Below are 10,329 nucleotides of genomic sequence, written 5' to 3'. Positions count from 1 at the left end.
ACCACGACATTTCAGCCTGTAAGTGGCCCTCGTGTGACTCACAGTAGTGGGTGAGAGCAAGTTGGAGCACACGGTAAACTCGGTGATGGTCGTGGGTGGGGCTGCAGGGCTGAAGTGAGCTCCCCAGAACGGGGTCGCGGCCTGGACGATCAGCCCAAAGCACCCAGTTTCTCGTACTCTGGCTGCTGGTGTTCCTTGCAGGCAGCGGGCCACTACCTTTGGCTGCCACCCATGCCCATTTCCGGCTGGAGCTGCCCGTCCCTGCTCTACGCTAAGTGCTCAGAAAGTGTGCGCATGCCGAATGAATCCGGGTTTGTCCAGATGTCATGGAACAATTGAAAAGGTAAGAGTTTCCCCAGGTCAGATGGCATGAAAAATGGAAGACATTAGTGTGAAGAGAAGGCAACTGACTGCAATGAGGGGGGACAGCCCAGCCCCTGGCTAAGGCCCCCCTCGATGAACAAAGGCCTGATAACATCTCCCAGCATTATGCCTTTGGGGGACGGAGCTGGGGCAGGAGGGAGGGGTGGCTGGGGGTGCCAGATCGGTCAGGGAGCTCTCTTCCGGTGCAAGAGAGGAGAGGGCAGGCTTGGTTTGAGTATCCTTGGGTCCTTTCAAGTTCCCATCCTGGAGGACAGCAGTGATGTGTTCCCGTGAAGGGAGACCAAGAAGAGTCTATCTGTCCAGAGACATTGAGCCCTCTTCAGGTAAGCCGGTATTGATGAGAAGAGCCTTTTTTTCTTTTTCTTTTTTCTTTCTTTCTTCTTTCTTTTTCTTTCTTTCTTTCTCTGTCTTTCTTCCTCTTTCTTTCCTCTTCTTCTCTCTCTCTCTCTCTCTCTCAGAGCCTTTTCTGCCTGGATCTGCTGAAATTTTTGGGAAGGGGAGCCTTCTGTCATTAGAGGGTGAGACTAATTTCTAAGACCCCCCCCCAGCTTGATTGAGGTATAATTGACATATAACATTATATACGTTTAAGGTGTATAACGCATTGATTTTTTATCTTTATGCGTTGCAAAATGATTCCCACCATACCATAAGTTAACACCTTCATCTTGTCACCTAATTACGCTTTCTGTTTTGTCGTGAGAACATTTAAGATCCATTCTCTTAGCAACTTTCAAGTATGTAATACAGGATTATTGACCATAACCACCATGTACATTAAATTCTCCAAAATTACTCATCTGATAACTGGTACTTTGTATCCTCTGAATGACATCTCCCTGTTTCCTCCAAGACCTTTTTGAACTAACTGTCTACATATTATTCATTAATTAATCTGAGATGAATAAGGCATATGAACCTATCTGTAATCCAGTAGTTTAAACTGGGTCACATTTACTTATCTCCCACAATTACTATGGTACAATGTCAGTTGGTATAAACTATATGTAAAGTTCTTTCTGTATTTAGGACTTGCCACACATCTCAAGTATGTATCTACAAAAATAAGGGGCTCCTAGATGGCTCAGTTGGTTAAGCGTCCACCTCTTGATCTCAGCTCAGGTCATGATCTCACAGTTCGTGGGTTCGAGCCCTGTGTCTGGCTCTGTGCTGAGAGTATGGAACCTGCTTGGGATTCTCTCTCTCTTCCTCTCTCCCTGCCCCTCCCCCACTCACATTGTCTCTGTCTCTCTCAAAATAAATAAATAAATAAACTAAAAAAAAAAAAAGAACTATGTGCTCACGAGTCATCCTACATTCTCTTAATGTTCTCTTAACCAGACGGTTATTCTGTCTTGTTGCTGTCTTTCAGCCATCCACCTACTCGTGGAAAACTGTCTTACAGCGAACCTCCTTGTAGCAGATTTTTGTTCTTCCTTGGAAATCACACTGTTCTGCTGTTGGTGTAATGGAGTGACATTCACCAGAAACTTATTAGAAAGTCATGCTTTCAAATCTCCATTTTTTTCTTATGTGGCGTAGGGCCATATGTTATTGAATTTCCTGGGAATTATAACAAGTAAGGAGAGAATTTGTCCTGGGGAAAGAGGAAGCTGGGTACCAAGCTTGCTGTAAGGATATTTTTTGACCAAAGGGAGGAAGTAAGTTAGTACATGCTCACAATCTTCATGACTGGGGCTTTCTTGTTCCCTTTTTTCCCCAAAACCCAGTCCCCCCATCCCCACTTACCATAACAGAAATGCAAATTAAATCCACAGTGAGGAGACAGCTTTGGCCCCTCATATCGATGAAACCGAAACTTTGAAGACATGCTGAGGTGACATTTGATGACATCTCCTACATCGCTGGCTGGGATACAAAACGGTTGTAACTCCAGCAGAAGAGAGTCTGGCAATACCTAGGAAAGTTAGATATGCACGTACCCCCCGATAGGATCATTTCACTTCCATTTTGTAGTACCTAATGAAATAAATGATTCAGGCAGAGGCAGTCAATGGGTGAACATTTTAGGCAAATGTTTGACAATGACATTTACAAGAAAGAAATCAAGCGGTCACCACCTGGACTCCCTGGTCAGTCTGAACAAACTAAGAGGGGGACAACTAGACACTGAATGACCATGAACTTGAGGCACCGGGAAGCAGGCAACACCAGTAAGGAAGTATTTTCAAAAAACCATTGACCTTGCAGTAAACCAAACCTTTAGAATAAAATTCTAATGGGGCGCTTGGGTGGCTCAGTTGGTTGAGCGTTCGGCTTCATCTCAGGCCATGATCTCACAGTTCGTGGGTTTGAGCCCCGCATCAGGCTTTGTCCTGATATCTAGCTCAGAGCCTGGAGCCTGTCTTCAGATTCTGTGTCTCCCTTTTTCTCTGACCTTCCCCTGCTCTCTCTCTCTCTTTCTCTTTCTCTCTCTCAAAAATAAATAAAACATTTTAAAATGAATAAAATTCTACTTATAAGAAAGTTAGATATGCATAATGAAGATGCAGACAGATAAAATCCAGTATGTGGACATTCAATCGGAACAACTAACATTGTTTCTTTATAGGTTAATGTCATAAAGACAGAGTCAGACAACGGGGTGGGGACTGCTCCAGGTTAAAAGAGATTGATGAGGCATATGACCCATGTAACGTGAGGATCTTGTTTAGATCCTGGTTTGATAAACCCGGATACAAATAAGTTTCTTGCGATTGGGGAAATCTAAATATTGATGGGATGGTAGATGAACCAAGGAAATTGTTGACTTTGTTTGGTGTAGTGATGGCATTGTGCTTATGTGAATAAATATGCATAAGTGGGTGATGGTAAGGTTTGTTATATTCATGGCTCTGATTTTTGCACATGTTGAATTTTTTTATGATAAAACATCTTCTATTCTCAAGTTACTCTGATCCATGTCACCTTCAAGAGTAGCTTCACGTGTGCCTGGGTGGCTCAGTCAGTTAAGCCTCCGACTTCGCCTCAGGTCAGATCTCACATTTGTGGGTTCAAGTCCTGCATCAGGCTCTCTGCTGACAGCTAGCTCAGAGCCTGGAGCCTGCTTCCGGTTCTGTGTCTCCTTCTCTCTCTGCCCCTCCCCCTCTCATGCTCTGTCTCTCTCTGTATCAAAAATAAATAAAACATTAAAAAAAAAGAGTAGCTTCACAGTACACAGCTACATCTTTAATTTTTCTTTTTGAATTTACTTAGTGAGGGGGGAGGAGAAGAGGGCCAGACAAAGGGAGAGAGAGAATCTCAAGTAGGCTCCATCCTGCCAGCGTGGAGTTTGATGCAGCCCAGAACTCAAGAACCATGAGATCGTGACCTGAGACACTGAGCCACGCAGGTGCCCCAACATCTTTAATTTCTTGCATGGACTCCCCTTCCTTTCATCAATGGCCATCAAAGCCTACTGTCATGCGTTGTGGAATGTGACTCCATCCCTCTAGCCATAGTTGATTGGACCAAGGGTAGGCTTCTGACCCAAGATGGGCCAGTCAGAGACCCTAATCAAGGAATTTGGAGGAGGTTAAGAAAAGAAAGAAAAGGGAGGCACAATAGATGGAGAGTAGGGATAAGAATGAAAATGAGTTATGAGTTCTCTATAAATGGCTATATAATGGGATTTTTCCCCCTGTGGACCCAGCAGACAGGAGGAGAGAACCAGTCCACAAAATGAAGAATGAAGTAGACTCATGGAGACAAGTAGAGTCAAGAGACAGTCCTACCAACACAACTTCCTGAATGTGACAATATACTGTAACCCATATATTTAATAAGGGGTTAATATCCCAATATATAAAGAATTCATACAACTCAATGGCAAAAAACCCAACCAATCCAATTTCAAAATGGGAAAAGGACCTGAATAGACTTTTTTTTTTCAAAAAATATATACAAATGGCCAACAGGTACATGAAAATGTGCTCAACAACACTAACCATGAGAGAAATGTCAATCAAAACCACAGGTATCATCTCACACCTGTTAGAAGGAGCATCACCAAAGAGATAAGAGATACTGGATCTGGCGAGCCTGTGGAGGAAAGGGAATCTTTGTGTGCTATTGGTGGGAATTTAAATTATTACAACCACTATGGAAAGTAGTGTGGAGGTTCTCCAGAAAATTAAAAATAGAATTACCATATGATCCAGCTACTTCTGGATATATATTAGAAGGGGATGAAATCAGTATGCTGAAGAAATATCTGCATCCCCATGTTCATGGCAGCATTATTTACAGTAGCCAAGGCATGAAAAGAACGTAAGTGTCCATCAACAGATGAGTGGATACAGAAGATGTGGTATATATACACCATAAAAAAGAAATTAACCTTCCTAATTGCAACAACAAGGATGGAGCTTGAGGGCGCTATGTTAAATGAAATGAGTCAGGCAGAGAAAATCAAATATTGTATGATCTCACTCATAAATGGAATCTAAGGGGGAAAAAACTCACATAAAAAGAGATCAGATTTGTGGTTACCAAAAGTAAGGGGAGGGCGAATCACATGAAGGTGGGTTGCAAACTTCCAGTTACGAGGCAAGTAAGTCCTGGGGATGTGATGTACAACATGATGACCACAGCTAACATTGCTGTGCGCTGTAGAGGGGAAGAAGTCCTAAAAGTTCTCATCACAAGGAAAAACATTTTTTCCTTTTTCTTTTTCTTTGGTGTGTGTGTGTGTGTGTGTGTGTGTGTGTGTGTGTGTCTATGAGATGATGGATATTAACTAGACTTATGGCAGTAATCATTTTACAACATATGTAAGTCAAGTCCCTATGCTGTCCACCTTAAACTTACACAGTGCTGCATGTCAACTATATCTCGACAAGACATTTATATCTCAAAAAGAAAAAGAAAAGGAGAGACAGTTTGACTTAGGGTCTCCATAGATTTTTATTCCCCAGATCCAATGATTTCTTAGGGCTGGCTACACTCTTGTTTGGGGGCTTTTGGTCATTTTTTAAAAAAAAGTTTTTACTTAATTTCCAGTAGTTAACATACCTTTGGCAATCATCCTGGGACCCTAGGATTCAGGTTGGCTGCTAAGAGGGACAAAGTAGAGAGAGAATCTGGATCCTTGACAACAGTGTTGAGGTCCTTTACCATCTGATCCAAGAGTCTATTCCTCCTCTGGACCTCCAGTCAGGCAAGAGAATAAACTTTCTTCCTGTGTAAGTATTTGAGTTGGGACTCATTGCTGCAGCAAAAGGGATCCTGTTAGATACACAGACACATGGCATTGAATTTTTCAATTAAATACTATCTCTGTTGATTGAATTATAATTGCTTATTCATCCACAATTGTAATTCATCAGCCATTGGAATGGGGTCATGCCATCCACTAATAGTGGATGTGTTGAACTTCCACTACTTCTTGATTTCCTCCAAACTTGAACTATCAGCTTTCCTGATGACCCTCTCCACAGATTTTCCCTCATTCTTCCTGACATTATTCTTTAAATAAGTTTTTAAAAGCCATAGTATAACTATTGATTATTGAAAAGAACAGTTTGGTGTTAAATTAGCACGAACATACGTATGACTCTCAGGTAGAATCTGAGCTATGTAAGAGGTGAATGCAGATGATACAGTCAACCCTTGAACAAATGGGCTTGAACTCTGCTGTTCCACCTATATAATTGCATGTTTTTTCATTAAAATAGCAAGTACTAGGGGCGCCTGGGTGGCTCAGTCAGTTGAGCGTCCAACTTCGGCTCAGGTCATGATCTCACGGTCTGTGGGTTTGAGCCCCGCATTGGGTTCTGCACTAACAGCTCAGAGCCTGCAGCCTGTTTCAGATTCTGTGTCTCCCTCTCTCTCTGCCCCTCCCCCACTTGTGTTCTCGCTCTTTCAAAAATAATAAATAAGCATTTAAAACAAGTAAGTACATACTATAAATGCATTTTCTCTTTCTTAATGATTTACTTAACAACATGTTCTTTTCTTTAGCTTTCTTTATGGTAAGAATATCATATGTAACACATAGAAGCATTCAAAATATGTGTTAATTGGTTGTGTCTGTTACAGTAAGACTTCAGGTCGGCAGTAAGCGTCAGTACCTCTAACCCTCATGTTGTTCAAGGGTTAACTGTATACTCATTTCACTGCTTTAACTATCTTATATGTTTAACTATCTTATATGCTTCAGTTTATTTTATAATTGCAATATTTGGCAGTAAACAAGGTGAAAAATCTCTGAAGAGTGCAAACAAAAATCTCAAAAGGGGCTGAGACCCCAATCGAATATAAAAGGTAAACTTGGTGAGTACACATTCTAGGAGAAGCTATGATTAGGAAGTGCGCTCAGTAGGTAAGTAAACATTAGGCAGCTTTATTTTTTTCCACGCGGTCTGATTTAAGTGAACAGGCTTGAGTCCTCTTGGAACCCCACGAGAGAAACTGAGGTTGAGATCCTCTTCCTGTAACAAGGCTTGGTGCTGGCCTAATGTGCAGTAAAGAGGATCATACTCTTCAGTGTGAAGGCCAGTGAGGCGGGGGAGAAGAATCTATTTCTCCCTCCACAGGGAACCTGGGCTTACTTCCTGGGGGAACCAACCCGATGTGCTGAGCATGTTCTATTTGTTTCTTGTTGGCGCTGTAACAAATTACCACCAACTTAGTGCCCGAAAGCAACACAGATTCATTACCTCAGTCTCCTTGGGTCAGAAGTCCGGCAGGCTTGAGGAGTCTTTGCTTAGCTTCTCACAAGGCCAAAATCAAGATGTCAGCTTGTGGTCCTTCTTGGAGGCTCTGGGAGGGGAGTCCATATTCTTGCTCATGTAGATTGTTGTGGAGTTTAGCTTCAGGCAGTTGTGGGAATGGCAGCCCACTTTCTTTTTGGCTGTCAGTCAAGGACTCATCTCAGATTCTAGAGCCTTCCCCTATGTCTTGGCTTGTGACCTCTTTGCTCCATCTCCAAAGTCAGTATTGGCCGGTCAAGTCTCTCCCACACTTCAAACCTGTCGTCTGCCTCCCTCCTCCACCACCAGGCTCTAACCACCAGCTGTGTTCTACTTTGGTGAACTCCCGGGATTACATTGGAGCCATCCACACAATCCAGGACCCCCGCCTTTCTTTGAGGTCAACTGATCAGCAATCAATTTTAATTCTTTTTTTTAAAGTTTATTTATTTTTGAGAAAAAGAGAGAGAGAGAGCATGAGTGGGAGAGGGGTAGAGAGAGAGGGAGACACAGAATCCAAGGCAGACTCCAGGCTTTGAGCTGTCAACACAGAGCCCGATGTGGGGCTCAAACTCAGACTGCAAGATCAAGACCTGAGCTGAAGTCGGACACTTAACCGACTTAGTCACCCAGGCGCCCCATAGTCAGTCTTAATTCTATCTGCAAAGTTCCTTTTATCAAGGAACTCAACATATCCACGGGGTCCAGGACTTGGCGGGGGAAGGGTTGTTATCTGAGCTTTGAGGGACACGACCGAAGGAAGAACTAGAATCGAAAGAATTTACCAAGGCAAATGTCACGGACCGTGAGAAGAGAAAACAAAGCTTTGGTGGTTACGGTGGTCAGTCTGAGGAAATGCCTTGCCGCCCAGCTGCGTGGCCGCGTCTTGTGTTCTCTGTCACCCTTTTAGCCACGCTTCCTGGCCCTGGGCAGCGGCCCGGCCCCTGAGATGGGGAGCAGGGATTCAGCCCCTGGGAGATCTCGGTGGGAAGGTGATGACAATGATTGGCTGCTTCCAGCTCCGGCCACAGCGCTTCTGCCTGCCATTTCTCAGGGCTCCCCGGTGAGAGGGACACTGTGTGTGGTCGCCAGGGATGGTCTTGTAGAAGTTTTCTTCCTGGGCCTAACAGGAAATATCATGTCGCACCCTGAACCCCTCTTGCGGGGAACAGGAGTCGGGAGGAGTTGAAGCCTCGTGCAGGAGGGTGGCTTAATGCCATCGCCTCGTTTCTTGGGTTCCTTTTGCTTCTTTTGTTTAAAAATTTGTGATGTTTTCCTTTATTTTTTGAGAGAGAGAGCATGAGCTGGGGAGGGGCAGAGAGAGGGAGACAGGAACCGAACTGAGGCAGGCTCCACGCTGACAGTGCAGAGCCCGGTGTGGGGCTCGAACTGAGGTGGTGAGAATGTGACCCGAGCCGAAGTCAGACGCTTAGCTGATACGGGAAGAGTGCAGACTGTCCCCAGGTTGTGCCTGTGTGGCTCAGCATTCCAGGTGTGCTAAGGGGCCCCCAGCACTTTACAGACCTCTAGAACATTTTCTCATTTCACTCTGGGAGTCTTCAGTACAAGGGGACATGCATCATTGATGAAAAGTTTGGGAAGCTCCCCTCAAGCCTTGGGGACGGGATGACTCTATAAAAGTGGCCCCTCGGTCTCACTGACATGACCAGTGGGTCCAGAATACTCCCCGGATTCACTTCTTGTTTCCCCCTTGTGGTCATTTCTTTTATGTTTTTTTAAATTTTTTTTATGTCTTTATTTTATTTTGAGAGACAGAGACAGAGAGGGAGCAAGGGAGGGGCAGAGAGAGCGGGAGATACAGAATCTGAATCAGTCTCCAGGCTTAGTCTAAGCTGTCAGCTCAGAGCCCGACATGGGGCTCGAACCGTCAAATTGCAAGATCATGACCTGAGCTGAAGTCGGACACTTAACCGACTGAGCCACCCAGGGGTCCTCCCTCCCCCCGGCCATTTCTTAGGGCCACTATGACAAAGTGCCAAAACCTGGGGGGCTGAAAGCAGCAGACATCTATTTTCTCGCCGAAGCTAGAAGTCTGAAACCGAGGTACTGCCGGGACCATGCTCCCTCTGAAACCCATAAGAATCTTTCCATGTCCTTCTAGCCTCTGGCGTTGGCCGGACATCCTTGGCATTCCTTGGCTTGTGGACACGTCACTCGAACTCTGCTGCTGTCATCCAGGTGTCCTGCCTGTGTGCTTTCACACGGGGTCCTATTCACTCTGCCTCTTCTCATCTTTAGAGACATCAGTCATACGGCTTAAGGACCCATCTTACTCTACTATGATTCATGTTGATTAATTACATCTGCCATGACCTTATTTCTTTTCTTTTCTTTTGTGTTTGAGAGAGAGAGCGAGCCAGCAAGTGAGTGCGAGCAGGGGAGCGGGGCACAGGGAAAGAGAAAGGGAATCCCAAGCAGGCTCTACGCTCAGCATGGAGCCTAGCATGGGGCTTGATCCCAAGACCCTGGGATCACAGCCTGAGCTAAAATCAAGAGTCAGATGCTCAACCGACCAGACCGAGCCACCCAGGTGCTCCTGCCATGACCTTTTTTGTATTTAAGGCCACATCCTGTGGCTCCAGGCAGGACATGAATTTTACTCCTCTCCGCCCCTTCTTTCTCCGCCCTCTTCCTCTTCTAAACCTCTGGCTGGCTTAAGAAATGAGCTCCATCTAAAAGCAAACTGCAGAAGTGAACCAAGGCCCCCAGGGAAACTCCGGAACAGAGAAGGGACTCATCACCAAACCTCGCCTACAGGTGGGCCTCGGCTGATGGCTGAGTAACCTCAAATGACCTGTTTCCTCTTCCATTTAGTTTCTCAGGGGCGGGGATTAGAAGTCTCCATCTGGAATCGTTGCTGTGTTCTTTCCCCTCCATTTCTAAGTCGTCTTCCCCTGGGATGGCCTAGAGAGGCCCCTGTGTGCTCTTTTCAATTTCTAGACACTATTGCTCCCAATGGGATGGTGAAGAGGGCCTCCACTTGTACTGGAATCCAGGGTCTTAGGGAATGGAGCCCTATCCTGGAGGCTTCCTAGGAGGAGGAGAGATCACACACACAGGTGGGCGCCGGTGGGCCTCAGGGGGTCTGTGTCCTGTCTTTCCTGACTCCTCAGTCTCTGCCACAGGGGCCAGACCTACAGCGGCACAGCCTTAACCCTGCGGGCGGGCGACACCCGCTGCTGTCCCGCCCAGCAGCCTCAGGGACGCCCCGCCCCTTCTAGCATCCCTGGGA

General features: G+C 45.4%; 1 protein-coding gene across 1 annotated transcript in view; it reads left to right on the top strand.

The window, feature by feature from the left end:
• The first annotated feature begins 44 nt into the window (after positions 1-44).
• The window catches only part of LOC115288407 (serine/threonine-protein kinase Kist), a 103,953-nt gene continuing 93,668 nt past the window's right edge, over positions 45-10,329 (top strand). Inside the window, exon 1 of the mRNA XM_029935711.1 lies at positions 45-343. The gene's annotated coding sequence lies outside the window, so the exon portion shown is untranslated. The remainder of the gene's footprint in view (positions 344-10,329) is intronic.

Source organism: Suricata suricatta, chromosome 3 (genome assembly GCF_006229205.1).
Source record: "Suricata suricatta isolate VVHF042 chromosome 3, meerkat_22Aug2017_6uvM2_HiC, whole genome shotgun sequence".
Classification (NCBI taxonomy): Eukaryota; Metazoa; Chordata; class Mammalia; order Carnivora; family Herpestidae; genus Suricata; species Suricata suricatta.
Note: the sequence above shows the minus strand (reverse complement) of the source record. Positions and strands in the feature narration are given on the sequence as shown.